Genomic DNA, 20,189 nt, shown 5'->3' on the forward strand with positions numbered 1-20,189 from the left:
AATTAGTCAACTTAGTGTATTTCACTTCTGTGAATTGAGCCTCCTGAAATATGCTTTTCAAAAATATTAAGACTTATTGAATAAGTCTATAAACACAAAACCTATTAATTAACACTACACTGTTAAATTATTCTGATTTAAACTATAAGTACAATTTATCTGTCAAAAACAAAATCATACAATCTAAGTATATCTATGACAATCACTTTTAGTGAGAACATCAGTTTGTGCAATTTGAAACCACACACTCACAAGTCACCATACAAAGCACAAGAGAAAACAAATGAAAACCGACCTTTTCTAATTATTAAGCTGAAACATTATCATGTTCCTTTTTCTCGTCTCCTCTGAGTAACGGGGTTGCCAGTTCTGAGCTGACAGGGCAAAGCTCATCTATGATTTCATTTCAGAGCCGCTGGGCTGTGGTGCCAAGCTGGCCGGTGCCCATCTGAAGTAAGCCAAGTGTCTGCTCCACTCAGTCTCAATGCACTGTGGTGATTACTGCAATGGTGCGGCGGCGGTCATGGTGGTGTGGTTATAAATATAAGCTCTGGTCTGACCCTCTTGTTCATAACTACGGGTTCGAAGCTGCATTAGGAGCCATGTACAAAAGCATGTGTGCTTCTGTGGGCAACTGAGGTCTACAGCTACTATACCATCCTAGGTTTGTTCAGCCAGCTGGTGCTTCACCAGTTCAGGACAGCTGGGCAATGAATAAAGAGACTAAAGAACAAAAAAAAGAGAAGAGGCTCGATTGGCTCTGAGAGAGATGGTGTCAGGGATATGAACACATCGGTGTAAGAGGCACTCTTTCAAATTAAGATTGTGCTTTTCTGGGTAAAATGAACAAAACTTTTTTCATATCTATTTTTTCATCATTGAGTTGTAAGACTCAAAAGAGAGGGTTTCTAGAAGAAAAGCTATTATTCTACAAATTGGAGGTCAACTTCTTTGTAGATACAGCTCAAGTAAAGACAATGGGCACAACAACTACGATGGTAGTGCCCTCTTTTATTGAATTTATATAACTACAAACTGACTTTCAGATTAACAGACCTATACAAAGTGAACAACTTCAGGAGGAGTCACGTCTTTAAATATCTGTTTTTGCAAGACTAATATACTGAGTATGAAAAATATAAAATAGGCTCAATTTTCTATTATTTACAACGTTCATCTAAAGGTTTCATGACAGTTTTTAATGACTTGTTCTTGAAGCAAATGCAGCATTTAATTCAGACAGGGTGGTTACATTTCACCAAGGCATGTCAGGAGAGTACACTGGCGTAGAGCACAGGGGAGAAAGGCATGGCTGAGCTGGCGACACTGCTTTCCCAGTTAAGCTGATAATTGCCCTTATTGATGTATAAAAGATATCCCATAGCGCCTTGTGAAATATCATTAGCAAGCACAGGGTAAATTGTTCATGAGATGCTTCCAAATGAGGAATAAGGGCAAAAAAGGAGGTTTAAACGGACTTTCCCTGGAGTGTCATAATAACACAATCAATCTCAGAAAGAGAGAGTGGGATGTATTGGGGGTGGATGTCTCTTTATTGTTTTCTTTGCTGATGTATATTATTTGAGAAAAGGCAACCGTTTTACAGACGGTAAGAAATCACAATTCAGTGAAGGAGATGATGGCTACTGATCCTCCTAATGTGACTACATTTCTTAAGGACTAAATGGTTATTCACAAGATTTCTACAATTCAAAAGAATTCAACTAATTAAGAAACTTTACTTGAATTTTTTGTTTGAGAGACAATAAAGGATGTTTCTAATAGGGCTTCATTTAACAAAAATCTCATAAAGGTGGAAAAATGAACTTAGTTATTTATTAAACTGTGTGTAAAAGCCAATCCCAGCCTTCAAACTCTTGAGGGAAAGAAATTCAAAGACTTTCAGTCACTAAAACAAGCGAAAAACAAAATACTTGCATTTGTGTTTTGCAATAAGCAATAGCACAAGGACATTCAAATCCAATGCAGTCCTGCAACCTTTAGGACTTAAAGAAAAAAAATCCTGAACTCAAAACCTATTTGTTGTGGAGAATGAAAATATTTTTGCACATTTATAGAAATTGTCCTTCAGAAGTGTAAACAATTGCTTTCAACCGCACAACAAACAAACTTTGAGGAGCTCTGATCTCAATGAGATTCCAATGTATTTGAACAAAAATGTATATATATTAATGCTTCGAAGTGCAGCCTTACAGTTAAAATAAAAATCAAAAATACTCATCACAACAGTCAGAGACATGTTAGTCAATTATTTTGCAAGAAATTAATAATTGGTCAGTGTAGTATGGGGAATCTCCAATCTGTACCTACTTGCAGGCTTTTTAGCCTTTTTTCCTCTCAGTTTCTCTGCACTTCTGCGGTTCGTCCAAAGACAATCTTCTGTCCAGCTCTGTTCAGCTCTAATGACAAAATATAACTCTGGTCAAAGGACTGAGGAGAGCTGAGAGATTTTGTCAGATGTGCCCACTTTTCTCCAAAAACAAAACAAACAAACAAAAAAAAAAAGAAGGGCCATCATGGTCAACAAAAATTATTTATGAATTATGACAACGTTGGGCTGGTTCATAGCTGTCTGCAACAGGCAATGCCCAGTATGCCAGATGGCCTAACCACCCCAAACTTTTTCCAATGTGATGAACACCATCTTCTACATTGCATTTGATTTGATTGCAAAACCAAACACATTCAATGCTTGTTAGTTTCTAAAAGCCACTTTACTGTTACTAATTGGTCAAGACAATTAGAGTTTCAATTTTGATTGTCGACTCAAGTCTACTTGTATAGCACATTTCAGCAACAAGGCTGTTCAAATTGCTTTACTCCATACAAATATAATCCAGTAACTAATTATGAAACAGCAATAAACATTACATTTTGTGACACACAATCATCAAATTTAACAAGCAAATATAAGCCCTGAACTTTTAGATGCGTCTCTGATTCAACACACCTGAGTCGAATAATGCAGTCTTCTTCAACTAATCACAGCAATCATTTAAGAAACTTCAAAAATATCTCAACATAGACAACATAAAAGGCAAACTTTGATAAAACTGTGATTTTAAGCAAATAAAACATACATTCTTTAAAAGGGTCAGATATTAATTACCAGAAAATTCCTCTCGGCCCAATACAGTAAGAATTAATCTTAAAGGATAAATTTCAACTTTCATCCATAGAATAGGGGAACTTGAAACAATCCCAGTTTACACCCCATGCCACTACTTATTTGAAATATTCCTATTCTTGCCCACTAAATTTATAACAATGATTAATGAATGATGATTAATTACTCAAGAAAAGGCACAAACAAAATCAGAAATGTTGGACACCACAAAGCAAAAGTGACCTACTTGACTTTTACAGCACTAAATGAGGTTCTGCCTCTGTTTGACAGTCTCCAGACCCTTACCAATTCACCACACTTCAGGGCTCCAAATTAAAACCAACTGTCCAGTGCAATATTCTGCAGAACTCCACAGTCCAAAATGATATCACATCCACAGAAAAGTTCCCTCAGCTGATCCAAGGCAGACCAACGTCCATTTGTTATGGCTTTGGAGAGCCAGGTTTTCATCTTTGTGGTTCCCAATTTTGGCACCATTCCACAGTGACATGCCTTGGGAAAAGAAATCAACTGAACAGTCACTCATCGCCAGCTTAAAAAAATAAAATCTTTTCAACCCAGAAAACTGATGCTTCTTGCGATATTGATTTCCTCTGACGAACCACAATTCGAAAAACTTGTATACATGACCTGAAAGCTGGCATAGGATTGGAAAACATTTCATACAAAACTTACATAGTCCCGAATTTTGTGTATAAAACAACTGGACATCCGTGCACCACTTTGATCAATGAGAGCTAAGTTGAGGGCTAAAACAAACAGATTCTCAGTGAACACCAAGAGATGACGTGACACTAATATGACATAAAAACCAAACAAGCTCCATGTAAGAAAAATATGTTTAAAAAGTACCAAAAAGCAGACCACAATTCAGTGGTCTGCTTTTTAATAGAAATTAATTTACTCAAAGCACCAAGATTATAAGCAGTTACATAGAAACCAATCTTATATGTTTTTAGGGTTTTTATGTTATATCAAATTTGCTCATTCAATAACTTTCTCTACTTACTATCTCTTCAATAAGACTTAAAAAAAAGATGTTGAAGGAAGCCATTAGAAATATTCATGGGCTGAACTGAAAAGAAGACATTTTTAAAATATTAAACAGGGCATTGCACGCTGTTTCTAATGATATATGAAGTTTCTGTGTATGCGTTCAAATCTGAACCTCCTAATTATTCAGAAAGGGAAGTCACTGGAAATCTGACAGGGTTTATCAATGAGAAATGACATCTTGTTAAGTTAGGAATTCTCTTTGTGTTAGCAATGTTTCTCTAGTTAATCTGGCACCTTTCTTGATCTGCACAAGGTAATTGGAAGGCGCAGTGAAAAAACCCCAGCAGTATTGAGCCAGCAGAGAACAATGAGAGAAGTGGATATCACAACAGGCGAGGATTTTCTAATCAATTCTTCATTTACTGTTCAAAAGTGGGCTTGTACTTTTTTAATGAGGACGCAGAGGCTGAGTCTTTCCAGCTCCACTAACACAACACATAACAGCTCCAATTAAGTAAACTTTCACTTAGACATCAAGTAGATTTATCTCTTTGTTGTTGCTTCTCAAGACATAAAAAACAAATGTCAACTAGAACACCTATATCCATCAAAGAGCTGAAAAAAGCAGCGATGCAAGAAACAGACAGGATTGCAGGATTGGGTAAATAGGTTTCTTTTCTTCCGTTTGCACGTCTAAAACAGTGTGTGTGTGTGCGTGCGTGCGTGCGTGTGTGTGTGTGTGTTTGTGCTCATCTAACCAGGAACAAATGTGTGTTTTTTAGTCATCACAGTCCCAGTGCCCTGGCATTAAGCAGAAGGAAGGGTGAGAGGTCAGGCCAGAGGTGGCTATGACCTTTCCGTCTCCTCTGCACTGTGTCATCCTTTGGGCAAAGCAAACAAACATGTCTAGACCCTGGGCAAAGGGGGCTCAGCAGGGATGGCATTGCCAGGTCATGCTAAAGCCCGGGACAGGACACAATGGGATGGCACGACTCTGATAGATGCTGCTCATTATTTCCCCCCACAAAACTGGGATAATTACAAACAGAGAGATGCCATGGCAACTCGGGTATGGGGTCACAGGCACAAGGTTTTCAGGCCAGCTAAACACAACCACATTTGTTAGCTCATTTTCACAGACCCACAACACTGATTGCTGAAGTGCACATGCCAAGTTTCTATCACCTTAATATCCGATTTGTGTGTGATGAATCATAAACTTGTGCAATTGTAAAACAGTGCAACATATTGCTACAAAAAAAAGACAAAGGAATTTATAGGTATTTTTAGAACTGCAAATTGTAAAACTGTAATATTTGCAAGTCAGTAAGTATAGAACAAAATCCTCAAAGTGAAATATGAACTTTTCTTAAAACTTAAGTTGCCTTCCTGAGTGAAAATCTCCCATATCTCAAATGTAACTAAGTCGAGAACTAAATCAGATCACTTCTTTCCTCCAAATCTTTTGACCTGCATAGTTTGCTAGGTTGTTTTGTATAATTTAAAGAGACTGTAAGGGTATAAGGGGTGTGTGCGTGTGTGTCATGATGTCTCTCTGAACTACATATATTTACTACTGAAAGTGAATTCTTTATGAGAGTGCAGATATCAAAGACAGCGGGATCAAAGATAGTTTAATAAGCTACCTACTGTTCTATGAAACCTGAACTTTCATGTCATACATTTGCCTTGGTTTCTTCATTTTGGGCTCTGGGCCAAGAAACTGACACTAAAGGCAAGCATATGTAGTCACATTGTCATTCTCGATTCCTTTAATTTGTTAGTTTGTAAACCTTGTAGCACAGAATGTCCCAGTGACTGGCAAGATATTCTTTTTCCCCCCCAACTATGCCAGTTTTCTACATTACGTCAACTAGCTGTTCTTTTTTCTGTAATCACTTGGAATGGCTGTTTTCTTTCCTTTTCTGAAAACGTTAGGAGTTACTGCATAAAAGTACTCATGGCACAGCTCTGAGAGCGCTTATTACCCTGGACAAACGGTAATGAGCAGTTCAATTTTAGTTTAGTTTAACTGAGAAAGTTCAAACTTTTTAACGTTAAAAATATACTTACTTCAATAAGTATGTTTTAACATTTTCACAAACTGGCTATTGTCGTTAAATATTGATTCAAATTTATAGATGCAATTTATTTCAAACACTAAGAGGTTAGGTAGTACTTAATACAATGCACACAGAAAAGCACCAATTTGTTTCTGTTGTGTTGTATAAGATATTTGCATCCAGTGTATACAATGATAAACATTTTTTTTCCTGACTGTCTCACATAAAGTCAGACAAAACAGAACGGTTTATCATAATTATTTACATTTGCTAATTGGCAGAATAAGGAGAGAAAAACAATGTGTAATTATTTTTAAACTAAGATAAAAATTGCTTCAGAAATCTTGTAGAATTTATGTATTAAGGCTCATTTCAAACAAACTACTTCCTTCTGTGACATAATCCAAAAAAAAAAAAAAAAGAAAGAAAGAAAGAAAGAAAGCCAGGAACATATCAGAATGAGAACTGTGTACTGCTGCAAATTTCCTCTGGGATAAGGACCTTACATTTTGGAGAAATGTGTTCTGGTGAAACTAAAACTGAGGGTTTGGTTATAATGACTAATATTACATTTGGAGAAAAAAGGGGAATCCAGTATGCATTAGAACACTGTGACAACTGTGAAATATGAGAGTGGCACCGAAATAAATGTAATCATGTGAAAAGAAAATTATGTGAAAATAATGAGGAAATATCTCAAAACATAATCCTGTGGAGATGGGTCTTTCAAATTAACAATGACCTCAAAACCGTAATGTCAAATTAGTTACAAGTTGGCTTAAGGATGATGAAGGTAATGATTTTGAAGTGACCATTGTTCAAACATCCAAGTACACCATTGCATAAATCAAAGTCCATAAAGACATGACTGAGCAAGTTTGATATGGAAAAACTTTTCTGGAAGGCACAGATTTCTGGCTTCAACCCATCTGGACACTTAAGTAACTAAAAAACAACATATGTAGGAGAAAGCATAAAATACTGAAGCCTTCAATGGAACACCTTTGGGAAAACTTACAGCGGAGAGTACAAAACTAGGCTTTCTTATACATCAGTCTCTGACCTAAAAAAAGGTTCTCTGGATGAATGATGAAATGAAATCCCATAAACACGGTCCCAAACCTAATAAATTGTGCCTTTTTCAGCTATTTTCTCACAGTCATTTTTTCCTGTCTTTTTGAGAACATGATGTTCATTACGGCACATCCTCAGCACCAACTCAAGCCTGTTCCCATTGCATGTTGGAACAGGATCACACAAACAGGATTACTGATCCTGTTTGTGATGAAAATGGACAGGATCTCAAGGTGTAATCATGGAAAGGAGGATGACCTCCAGTGATCCCTTTATGAAAAACATACTGGGCATAGTAAGATCTTTATTTCTACAGATACAGTTGGGTGACAAGAAAAAGAGGGAGGCATCTGTACCACCAAGTAACACCAAATCAGTTCAAGTAGCTGAAATTTAAACTTATGAGCTACTAATATATATGTGTAATATTAGTCCACTACAATATAAGCAAATTTATTTCAGTTTACAAAAACTTTAACATAATGAAATGTGAATTACGTTATGTTCTGTGCGATTTTATATCAGATCACTCAATATCCTTTTCTGCATTCAGTTTCACCTGTTGTGTTCACAGAAAAAAAGGGAAAAATGACAAGTTTTAAGAGAAATATGTGCAAGACAGATAACCTACACCTCACTTCTTTTCATTGTCTTTACCTTTCTTTAGAAAGGTATAAACAAAAATAAAAACATCATTTGATGTCTTTAAAAGGTATTATTGAATTGTAATGGTATGGATCCAAAGAAGAATAGTATCTACTATGGTAGAGACTAATGAAGATCTGTAAATAAACAAATGCATATTGTACTTTCTATGGACTATTTTATCTAAATGTCTGCAGCACCGCAATGTGCCTGATTTGAGATGCATTCACATATTTGAACAGTGGATGTCCATTATATAGAAAATATGTTGAGCTACATTACCACCATCAGCCCAAATAAGCTGCCAAGCTGGTTCCATGGGTGATTAACTTGCTAAGTTAAAAGCAACACAATTGTATTAAAGTTAAATTATTATGGCAGAGCTTTGCTCCTCTCATGTGTAATAATGGGATGTGCATAGCATGGTGTGATGAAATTGAAATCACTACTCTGCTCCATTTAATGAAAAGTTAAAGACGTTTTACTGGTCAACTACCTGGTAAAAACACAAAAGTCCTATTTATTAAAGGAGACTATAGAAACAAACACCTCCATACATTTCACACAGACAAAAAAAATGGCAAAATAAGAAACAAGTTAGGTTCCACATGATGATTTCAATTTTTTTGAACAAAACTGCATTTTGTGGGTGATTAGACACAGCCTTCATTTATTAACTTGTGTTTACTGAGACAATGAAACAACATCATCAATCATTCTTAAAGACGAGTGCTCCGGTGGGGAGAATTAGAATGCATTACAGATGTCATGCATCATCAAGCTAAACATCTCATTTCCACCTCGCTTTGTGCTATATCTGTTCTGTGTCTGGGGCTTGGATCTTTTCTCTGTCTGAGAAGCATTTATGTTTGTCTTTGTCTGTTTACGGTTAAGTGCTCTCGTCGCCATTCTCCCTGGGGCAAGGTATCCATCACCGTCCAAGCTAGGCAAGCCAAGGGGCTTTGAGTCTCCTCCTCTGCTCCTCCCTGGGGTCCCTCTTTGTCAAGGGACACCACCTGCACCATATACTTGCAAGACACAGTCAAACACAAGTCAGCGTGACCCTAACAGTACCCTAATGCCCTCATTAGGTGATTAGTCCCAAAAGCGAGACTAAACTAGCATTACCCTCCTATAAATATTCACATTTACCCCTGGGAGTCATGTTGGATTTGGGGTGTGAGGAGGTTACTGTATTAAAACTGCAGAAAATGACAGACTTTGACAAATTTCAAATCTAACTGTGGCTACAGACACAATGTACAGTTAACTCTAGTCTACACTGGGTTTATGTCTTTACAACCCTTATGAGTCACATGAAAGAAAATGCATCAGTCATCAAAATATGTTAATCAGTGTGATGTAAGGCCATAGTACATAGTATATAGTTAGGTTTTATTGTTTAAAACCTAACTATATAGGTTTTATTGTTTAAAACCTAACTATATACTTTAGAAAAACTAATGATGTTTACACATTTTAAGAAAAAAAATTATGGAATTTTTTTTTAACTTGCATAGGAACTATTTGCTAATGGAATCAAGAATTAATTTCTCTCATATTCTGTATTTAAATGATTAATTAGACACCCAAAACAAAAAGTGAACAAAATAAATATATCAACACTGCCTAAAAACGAATCATTAGCTGATCATTAGCTGAAATCTAATTTATCAAAATATTACATTTCATATGCCCTTACTTTGGTCCAAATTCAGACTGTTGTCTCAACTTTCTCTGAGAATCTGGACCTCAGCAGACGCAGATCCCCACTACTCAGACACTGTCAATGGGAAATAGCTGAACAAAGATCTGCTGAACAGGCAGGAAGGTCACCATCAATACATTCAATGGTATGCCACTGGAACTGCCTTCAGAATATCAGAATATCTGAGTCTGTTCTGCATCTGGAATTATAACCAGAGAGAGTAAAAAGTAATCTTATTGGACAAATTTATTTATTTATTTTTTTGTTTGTTTGTTTGTTTTTGCACCACAGGTGCATGATGGCAAAAAAAAAAAAACTAAACTTACTGGGACTTCAAGATTAGATTATTTAAAAAACCAACATAACATGGAAACATTAAAACCCAATATTAACCAGGCTGGTCACACAGTAAGAATTTAAATGGACCTTTTCTCAGTTCTTTGTGCTCCTTAGTATAACAAACAGATTCTGAATCAGCATTGAATAGCTCAGAGAAGTCACCCCATCATGATGTCATCAGGTGCTGATCAAGGTGGTTATGTACAAATCATCATGGCAAATAACAAAAAAGGCTTGAAAAACAAAGTACTATTGTTTTTTTGGGAGATGCTGTTCTAGTCTAATTCAAGGTCTAGACATAATTTGTAGTAGAGAAAAACCCAAGAATGTATTCCCTAATCAGCTGTTCTAACCTGGCAGAATAAAATCGGTACTTTGATACGACACCCTTTGACATGCTGATTCAGTATGAATCTAAGACAATTTTCACTTCTCTGTTTTGAAGAAAGCAACAATATTCATAAAAAAATAAGCTCATGTAACCTTGGTAGCTCAACTTATCCTGACTCAAAACGATTTGATCAAAATTGACAGAAAATTTGCAAGTGCAATGACTGCATGAATTATCTTCTCCATATGTATGTAAACATTCACATTTTGGGAAGACATAAGGCATAGCGTAACTATCCATATTTCTACTTTACCCATTAAATCCTTTACCATTATCACACAACGTGTCAAGAAAAAATAAAGCATAAAGCTTCTGAATTCCCACCACTACACTAGCTGGTTAAACAGACCCCTCACATTTATATTAAAGACACTGGCATTTCTTATATAATTAACTATGAAATATTGATGTCTATAACATCTTCTGTCGTTCCTGTAAGCAAGCCTTAAAGACACACCAAGTAAAAAGGCTAATTTTCCTGTGTCTGTGAACTTGCAAACCTAAGACACCACTGAATAATTGACAGCAACATGATTAGCTTGGTACAGCATTGTGTTAGCATATTCTCCACACATAATACAAGCATGTTCTGCTATGAAGAGAAATGTCAAACACAGATGCAGAGAGATCTCTGCCGATGCATAATTGAAAATACTTTTTTAAAATGTCCTTCTTGACCCGAGATTACATGATTAGTTATTTAGTATAATGACAAAATTATGATAAATGTTATTACTGCTGTTTTAGCTAGAGGAGCAATAAACGGGACTAGAAATTATGCACCTGTTGTTTTTTACTATTTCTAAGTTTCTTGTTTTACTTTTGACACTGAACGAAGAGCAAATTCACTTTTTAAATTGAGTTACTGAAATAAATTAACTTAGCTTTTCTGAGTTATTGAAATTCACTGTACTAACAAGCAAATAAGTAAAATTAAAAAAATACAAATGTAAAAGGGCAAAGAAGTTGAATTAAAAATAAGTTTTAGTCTGTAATGTTAAGCACTCAAGGGTCTTAGACTGTTTAACATTCAGCACAGTAAAGAAACAGTCCCCTTGTCCCTTGTTCATACAATTTGAAGCTCAGAAAGGAACAATAAAAGAAAAAGTAATGAAAAAATCTTGAAGTAGTGCAATGGCTTAAATATTCACCACTGTAAGCAGAAATCAAACTAATAATTGATTATTCTGACCTGTAAGCCGATGTATTAACATTTGAACTTATATGGTTGCAAAACCATATAAACTCCCTTTTTTTTTTTTGCGATTTCTGATCAGAATAATTAACTTAGAAGTTAGAAGATACTTTTATCTTTCTTTAGATGTGTTAAAAATATTAATACTAGATGTAATATATTGAAACACACCAGACTATTCATTATAAGGCTTTGTGTGCTAGTAATTTTTTTAATAGCAAGAATACATTTGAACATTGCTTTGCATTTTTTAATTGTGTTCTGCTTCCTTTTTCTTTTGCATGTTTTTTTTTTTTTTATACAAAATTCTTCTTCAGAAATGTCCTGTGCGTTCAGTTTGCTACCATAAAATAATTTCATGGCCAGGATAAGATTTGCCAAAAAACAAAAAAAAATCAAGGTGTCTCCAAGGATTTTATTTATCACTCATGATGACAACTAACTTATTAAGCTAAATTACAGTTAATTATATTTTAATTTAGCTATATGTTGCTTTATTATAAGAAGACGGGTGTAATCCTTTCGGATTCAGCCTCTATTTAAAGAGAGCTTTCAATTCTAATGATGACAGTTAGGACTGCCTCGTCCTCTGTAACAGGCAAATTTATGAAAAATCACTGGAAGCCGACAAATCCATCGCTATGTGAGGGGTGTCTGCTGAGCACCATCCTCGTGCCATGGAATAAAATAATCCCCCTCATCTGCTCGGACTTGTTAACAAAGCTGTCAGCTTGATTTTACAACCAAACGGGCCTCACTCAGACCCTCTCTCTGACAGTGGAGTCGACAGTGACTGTGTAATGCTTCGCACACCATCGTGCCGATGTGTGTGTGAGGCCAGTGCCTGGCCTCACACACACACACACACACGCACACGTACCCTCAGATACACACACGCACTTCCATCCTTCTCTACCGTGTCGACTAAATGTCAACTCCTCTGACATACAGCCTTGTTTTCAGCCAATGATTACCTCATAGTCAATTAATTCTGATTCAATCAATAAGGACTGCTCGGATATTGTGTGCGTGCATACGCCTGTTTGTGCTACTTGTGGATGTGCTAATGTGGGAGTGTGTGTGATACAGAAACAGAGTAATCAGAAGGGAGGAGCAGGAGGTTAGATGATGATGGATGGCACTCAGTGAGAGGCCTGTTCTAATCAGCAGGACCTTTTCTCTGGGGTAGAAGAGGTGGAATCAGAGAGGATGGCTCAGGCTGATTAACAGTAGAAAACTCTGTTCTGTTGTGTGGCTTTCCTTGCATTGTTAAATTATTGCAGAACATTCTTTCAAGTGTAAGCTGCTGCAGTCACACCTAGAGGAAAAATAGTAGATAGTTGACATACAGGTTAGTGTGAGTTGCAAAGATAATTAAGCTTTAAAATAATAAATAAATATATGTTAATGAATATTTTGTTTTACTTTAGTTTCAAAAGTTGGTATATATTTCTATTTTAGTAATTCTTTGAATGTCTGTTTCCCTGGGCTGTCAATATGGTAAGTGAGTGAAAAAGTAAGCAAGCAAGTATGTTTTATTAATTATATCTCTTTTCACAGATGGAAAAAAAATCCCAAAGTGCTTCCCAGTATAGTATAAAATACATAAAGCGGAGGTGTACATGAAATGTTAAAAACATAATGAAAAAATAAAAACAATAAAAATAAATCCTCAAAATTCAAAGAATGAATAATTGAAAAGGTAAGAGAAGTAGGTGTACTATTGGTAAGGCCAGAAGTACAACACCAAAAGCAGGAAAAAGAAACTCCAGATGCAGGACCATTACCTAAAGGTCAGTTTAAAAAGATGAATTTTAAGCGGCTTTTTGAAAGATATTACTGAGTCTAAGTTCTAAGGCTCAGTGGCAGAGACTTCCAGCAAATGCTCTGTCTCCTCAGTCTTTGTTATGCAGCATAACCTGGAGACTTTGCTCACTGGCCCTCAGAGACCTTCTGGGGGTCTGAGGATTTAAAGGATCAATGACACATGCTGGCACTTTCCTGTGTAAATCTTAAAGTGAACTCCAGAGTGAATGGGCAGCTACTGAGGCTGGAAAGGTTAAGGGCTGATGAGTGTGTTTAGAGGACTTAGTCACAAGCATTTGGAACCACCTGTAAGCGATACACGAAAGTTTTGCTAAGATAGGTGGAAAGAGAAATTCAGAAAGTCAGACGTGAATAAATGAATGTACGAATAACCATTTATAGTTCAGAGCAAGATAACAGAAGTTATCTTGGCAATATTCCTGAGACGGTAAAATCAAAAGCCCACCAGTTGTTGTGGAGGTCTGTCAGGAAAAGCCGTTTGTATTCCATCATCATAAACATAATACATAAAGTTTGCTGAACATTACCTGAAACTGTAATTCTTAAATCAGCAAAAACTAAGATTAGACATTGTTCTGCAACAACAGTCAAAATTAAAATTCCTAAAAACATAATGTAAAGGCAAATTTTGAAATCTTGTATTGCACAGTATGCGTGTTGATAGCTTTCCGGTGGAAGTCTAAGAGATGGATTATTGTACGCTGGCCATTCATTCCCCTATTGAGTCCCAAAAAAATGCACTCTGCGTTGAATATGGGAGTTTGAGACAAGCTTCATCAGCCACTTCTTTCCTAGTTTCTCCCTCTGTACTGAACCAATTCACAACGGGTCTTGGCATACATCTTATATCAAACAGTTTACGCCAGAGAGATTTGAAGGAATAAAGCATGTTGGTTTCCCCTATACTCTGTTCATTAGCAGCACTAAAGATAAAGTTCCCAAGTCTTCCCATTTGGGTTGTTTCCTGGACTGACTTAAGAGAAGTTTTACTTGTGCCATGTTTAAAAGATCATTTGTAGATGTTGAAAACAAACAAACCAGCCTCATTTCAAATGTTATGGCAGACCCTATTTGTGGGCCTTGTTTGCACAAGACAAAACATAAAGCCATAAACATGTTATAAATATATGAGAGATCTTATGAATTGGAAATTTCCTAAACTACTTAAAAGAAATTAGATGACAAGCATTAAAAAAATCTTAGATTTTCTCTTTTAGATGTCTCTCTATGAAGATAAAAGCTTGACCTGAATATGTGTAAACACTAAAAACGATAATAAATTCTTAAGAATGTATTAAAAATAACCAAATTAATCTATGAATTGTATAGCTATTGTTATTAAAATAGAAATGTTTGGCAATATTAGTCACAATAATTACAACTGAATAGTTTTGAAGCACAAAACTGTGCTTGCAGCTGTTTTATTTTATTTAGACTACATTTTACTTTTGAGCTATCCTCTGAGTGTGCAAAGTATTGAAGACTAGCTGTGCCAGAGAGCTTTGTTAAAAACCAAACGCTAAATATTTTTTTCTATGTACCATTGTACCAATATCAATTGTCATATGAAAAGAAAATAAACCCATATGCTTCATTTCGCTTACCAAATCTTCTGTGCTACCGAGTTTGCACCAGTTTTTAATACACCCAAACCTTTTAAAGATCAGCTCTTTGACTTGTAGGTGACTTGTGAGCTCGGCTGACATGATCATTCAAATCTGTGTGTTCATCGATTAAATTTTCTCTCCTTTATTGACAAATGATGTCATGGAAGGCAACAATATTAAGTTTCAGAAGAAAAAAAAGAGAGAGAGAGAGAGAGAGAGAAAAAAACAGTTTTATTGTTTGTTCTTGTGTTAATGTGTTAGGAACAGAATGTAACTTATAGTTGTAAGTGGTATAACAATGATCAATGGCAATGACAAAAACTGATGAAAAGGAATACAGAGCTGTTGTACCACTGCCACTCAACGAAAAACAATCAAAACATTGTTTCAACACCCATTTTTTCCAAATTCTGTTTATAAAGCGGTTGGTTACACACATATCTATTTACACATTCGTTTTCTAAACTATGCCCACTTAGTTACACATATGTAACAGTACTAAAACATCCACAGGCACACAGTAGGAGCTGCACAGGTGGTGCCTCACATGAGGTCTGCACTCCACATCAAAAGGACACCTCTGACATCTCAGATCGCTCACAAATGATGATGCACAGAGATCTTTTGCCACTACAAAGGTAGAACAAAAGAACTAACATGAAAGAGAAGTCAATAAACATGAGGTGTTTAATAAAACATATTTTTTTCTGTTGTATTCTCTACAAAGATTTTTCACGACAAAACAAAAAGATCTGTTGAGTCACATGACTGAGAAGCAATAGTGTAATCCGGTCCATTAGAGAAAGTCTGCCCTGATGATAATGAACCAATGTAAGGACATTACAGTCACATGGTCAAAAATGGAGGTCCGCAAGTTTAGTGGACAGTTGACCCTCTCACAGTGTACATACAGTGTACATGCTGCACATCTGTTGCATTTAGGGAACTGTTGCAAGCAGGTATTGATGTGCTGAGATAAGGTGATACTGGATGAATGAACCCTGCTAAACAGCACTGAATACTTCAAAGTATGACTTTAAACATGTATACATTCAACCAGATTGTAGCAAACAGTCTTATTTTCTATTTTGTTTGTCTCAAAAGATTTGTCTTTTTCCTAATAGTACAACATATGTCTTGCTAATGGTAGACAATTTTTTATTGACACTTATTTTTTTCTTGCCTGGCATTTTCTAAGAATTTGTGCTTGTGTACTTCAAATGTACATCACCACTCCAGTGGGCTCAAATTCCCTTCTTTCTCCGTAGTTGGCATACTAGATTGTTAATTTGTTTACTCTCTCCGTGACGGGACACACAAGAAGTCCCTGTTGTGGTGATACAGCGCACATATGCACATGCTATGGACAAGTTGTCCTGGGCATAACCAGCATCAAAGTGTGCTGCAGGCAATCTCTTATGCCCGGCAAGAAAAACACATAGACAGAAGTAGCAGTTGCACAGAGGGAATGTGCCCAGTGCAGAGCAGCACCAGAGTCAGTGGAGCTGTGGCTTACAGATGTTTGGTGTCCCACCGCAGTTGTTGGAGCTACAGAGAAGAGTCAGCCCGGGAGGACGAAGAGCCGAGGCACAGCAGCACAGAAACAGAATGGAACATGAGGTCACACTCAAAGCATCACAGCCCAGAGCACCTCCAACTTCTGGCATTCGCAGCAGTCTCTGAGCAAACATCAGTCAACACATGCTCTGGTGGTGGTGGTGTGTGTGTGTGTGTGTGTGTGCATCTGTTTGTGTTTGGGAGGGAAAGAGGGAGGGAAGGAGAGGGGGAAATACAGTATGTCAGATGTAGAGAAGACAATACCTAGAATGGTAAGAGGGTGTTTTTGTAATCAATGAAGTTGGTCATGTAGACCAGATGTCATCCGAAAGATATTTCGTACTAACTTGTTTTGTTTGAGATGTTTTAAAGCTAAATTAGATGAGGGTGTGGTTTTTAGTAGACGAAACAACCCATAACTGTGATTCAAAGTATTTTTTGATGACCCATTTATACACTTATAACAATCTACTTTCTTGCAGGGCACCTTTCAGTAAGTATGAACACTGGTTTCTTTTTGAGAGTTGAGTGGCAGCAGAATTGCTCTTAAGCTAACAGGTTGGGGAGCAGAATAAATGGTTCTCAGCATTAACTAAATTGCTATTCCAGGTGGTCTACAACAAGGTGAGAATGACTAAGGTCATATGTAAATATATATATATATATATGTATATATTTATTTATTTTTTTCCTTGTCTGAGTTGTAGAAATGTAAATATTGTTAAACTACTTCAGAAAGTATTTTCAATGAAAAATACTTTTTCATCATTTTTACGAAGCCTTCACATTCTGATTTTGTACTCCATCAACCCTGCCAGCCTGAACTTATTCTGAAGACAAACCCAAATGATTTCCTTCGTATTTCAACATTCACAGAACTTTTTATTCGAATATGTGATGCAATAAAATTCATAACTTCATTTTTTTAACAATTAAAATTACTAAGCTCATTCTCTTATTTTCCTAATTTCAAACATTTATCAGGTATCCACTACCTTTTTCATGACTGTGTGCATATGCATCATCGGCCATGTAAGGGGATGGGTTGCATCTGTGCGTGTGTGTGTGTGTGTGTGTGTGTGTACAGGCTCGTGTACATTTCACTGTCTGCTTAAGCCGACCAAAGTATTGCATGCACGCAGTTGTGTAACATGAATATTCTGCTTTGGGTCTGGCTTCTGTGGTCTCCCTCGATATGGGGAGCTGTGTAGTTGGAGGTGGGGGTCGGGATGGGTGTGCACTCTAATGGGCTACCCTGGGACCTGACGCCTCTCTCCAGAGACACATGGGCACCATACAACCCAACCCTACAGCCTTTGTCAAAATAGAGGCTTCCTCAGATATTCCTTTTCAAATCTATTAACTCCAAACTCAGATCCACACCTAATTAGGATGAGCAGGACAGCTTCAAATGAGCTATATGAAATACAGATGTTCAAATTTAATACGGAGATCATTTCCAATCTTTTTTTTGTACCTTTATTGTGACGTATAACGTGGACAACTGTGGTGAAATATCGAAATAAAAAAGTTAAAATGATCTGTTTGTATATAGATACTTACCCTTTCATATCTAATGATGCAACAGTGTTCATAAGTGTCCACCATAATCAGTACAAATCTACCATAACTGAAAGAGCCTCTGAGTAACCCCATTTTCTTGACAATTCAGATCTAATAGCAAATGCCACGGTCCACAATTAGCTTCCAAAACATTAGCGGGACCTCATCATCAATAACTATCAGTCACAGGGAAGGTGCAAAACAATTCCAAAGACATTGGACGTACAATGAAACAAAGTCATCAAGAAGTGAAGAAAATATGTAGCAACAGTGACAAAACCAAAGATGCATGTCTCTGGAATTGATTAAATAAAGAAACGTTGAAGAAAGCTGGTCAGTGAGGATGCCAAAGATAAAACAGCCATGTGGAAGTAAATGCAGCAGTATTACGTGAAAAAAATCTACTGTACTATTTACATTTCTAAGCGATGAGATAAGGAAGAGTCCAAAGCTCCTCAGAACGGCAGCCTTTAAATGGTATAAATTAAAGGCACTGCTGTGATGACGTGCTGAAGGCGGAGTGTTGGAAAGAGCATGAACTTCTTAAAGAGACAGAGGTCAATTTCAAGGCATCAAATTGCAAAGTCAAATTCCTTTTAAGTTATCCTTGATTTATAGAGCATTTTTATAACAACTGAAGGTAACTTAGCTACTTTATTGTATTATAAATTGCCTAGAAAATACATATTACTGCTTATAGACTCGAACCCAAAATGACCCACATTAAACTTATTAAAATATGAGCAAATATTTCATTTTGTTACGTTATTATATTAGGAAGAAGTCAATTTCCCAATACTTAACACAACTGTGTATTTAACAGATGGGCGACCTGTCCAGGGTGTATACCGCCTCTCGCACGATGACCACTGGTGACACAAACCAAACCCTGCCGCAAACCTGCAAGAGTAAATGTGTAGACAATGGGTCAACATTTTTAATAATTGTATATGAAATCTGCAAATTTTGATACATCTAGCATGATTTTGGAATTTACTTTCAGAAAGCAGCTGCTTACATTTTCACAATAATTACAGTGTGAATGTTTATCTAACTGCATCCATGTTTTATATTTATCATCAGATGCATTCTTATTGTAACTGTATCAATGTGTACTTTTTCAGTGTCTGTGCTTTTCTCCATGACCAAAGTACTGTGTCTCCTGCCCCTTTTAATCAGTGTAGCAGTGTAGAAAGCTGCCTCATCTCTACACAATCAGATTAGGGAGGATTGCTGTTCTGTGAAGTAACACAAAGTAGAGCACTCCACCTCTCGGATCAAGATGATTTGATTAATAATTTGCCATCATATTATCCGTTAAGAGGCAGAAATTGTTTTATTTCTATTTATTTATTTTCCATTTGTTACTACGTTTTTCCACCGCTCCTCCTAAGGCTAAGCGGAGATTGAAAGATTATTTTACCCACTTTAACCACCTCATCTCTCCACTCGCTCATTCTCTTTCTCCCTCAAAGCACTTCACCCCTCCTTCTCTTGCTACCGCTGATTGTTGTTAGTTCTGCCAGTGACCAGATGGGGGTGCCATGCCTGCTGCACACAGTCGGAGCCTCCTCCACACCTAATCTCATCAAAATAAACATGCCAGCAGTTGTCAGCTTCTCCAGCAGCGAGAGGCAAGAAGGGAGGGTGCTATAGAAACAGGTCAGGCTAATCATGCATATAATTGCATTTTGACATTTTGGGCTACTGGGACCAGACCTTTGGATATCAGGTTATCCTCGAAGCACTTAAGTGATTAACTAATGAAAATGCACCTTGGAAACTTAATTAGATATTATGTCTTGTCCATGGCTGTGAGGTGGGGTTTTATGGTAGTTTTTGAGAAAGGAGGAGCACAACATAATGTGGAAACTGCTTTTGTTCTGGGAAGACATTACAGTGAAAAAAATTACAAAATCTTTATTGTCAATATCTTGTTTTATCTGTCTCATTTGACCACAAGAAAACATAATTGCACTGCCATGTAATTATTTAAAGGATCAAAGTTTTATTCAGTTATCGTTGGAAAAACTGATAAAGTATCATTGTACACTTATTAGTAAAATTAAAACTATT

The 20,189-nt window shown here is 36.6% G+C and overlaps 1 long non-coding RNA gene across 4 annotated transcripts in view; it reads right to left on the minus strand.

Moving 5' to 3' along the window:
* LOC103138096 (uncharacterized) overlaps positions 1–20,189 on the minus strand; it is a 114,760-nt gene that overhangs the window by 62,359 nt on the left and 32,212 nt on the right. For 3 of the 4 annotated variants that reach the window (XR_476217.2, XR_001662111.1, XR_001662112.1), the window contains exon 2: positions 18,946–19,013. The exons of the other annotated variant lie outside the window; for it this stretch is intronic. This is a non-coding gene — a long non-coding RNA (uncharacterized LOC103138096). The remainder of the gene's footprint in view (positions 1–18,945; positions 19,014–20,189) is intronic. 4 annotated transcript variants of the gene reach the window in all.

This window comes from Poecilia formosa, unplaced genomic scaffold (assembly GCF_000485575.1).
Source record: "Poecilia formosa unplaced genomic scaffold, Poecilia_formosa-5.1.2 Scaffold46, whole genome shotgun sequence".
Classification (NCBI taxonomy): Eukaryota; Metazoa; Chordata; class Actinopteri; order Cyprinodontiformes; family Poeciliidae; genus Poecilia; species Poecilia formosa.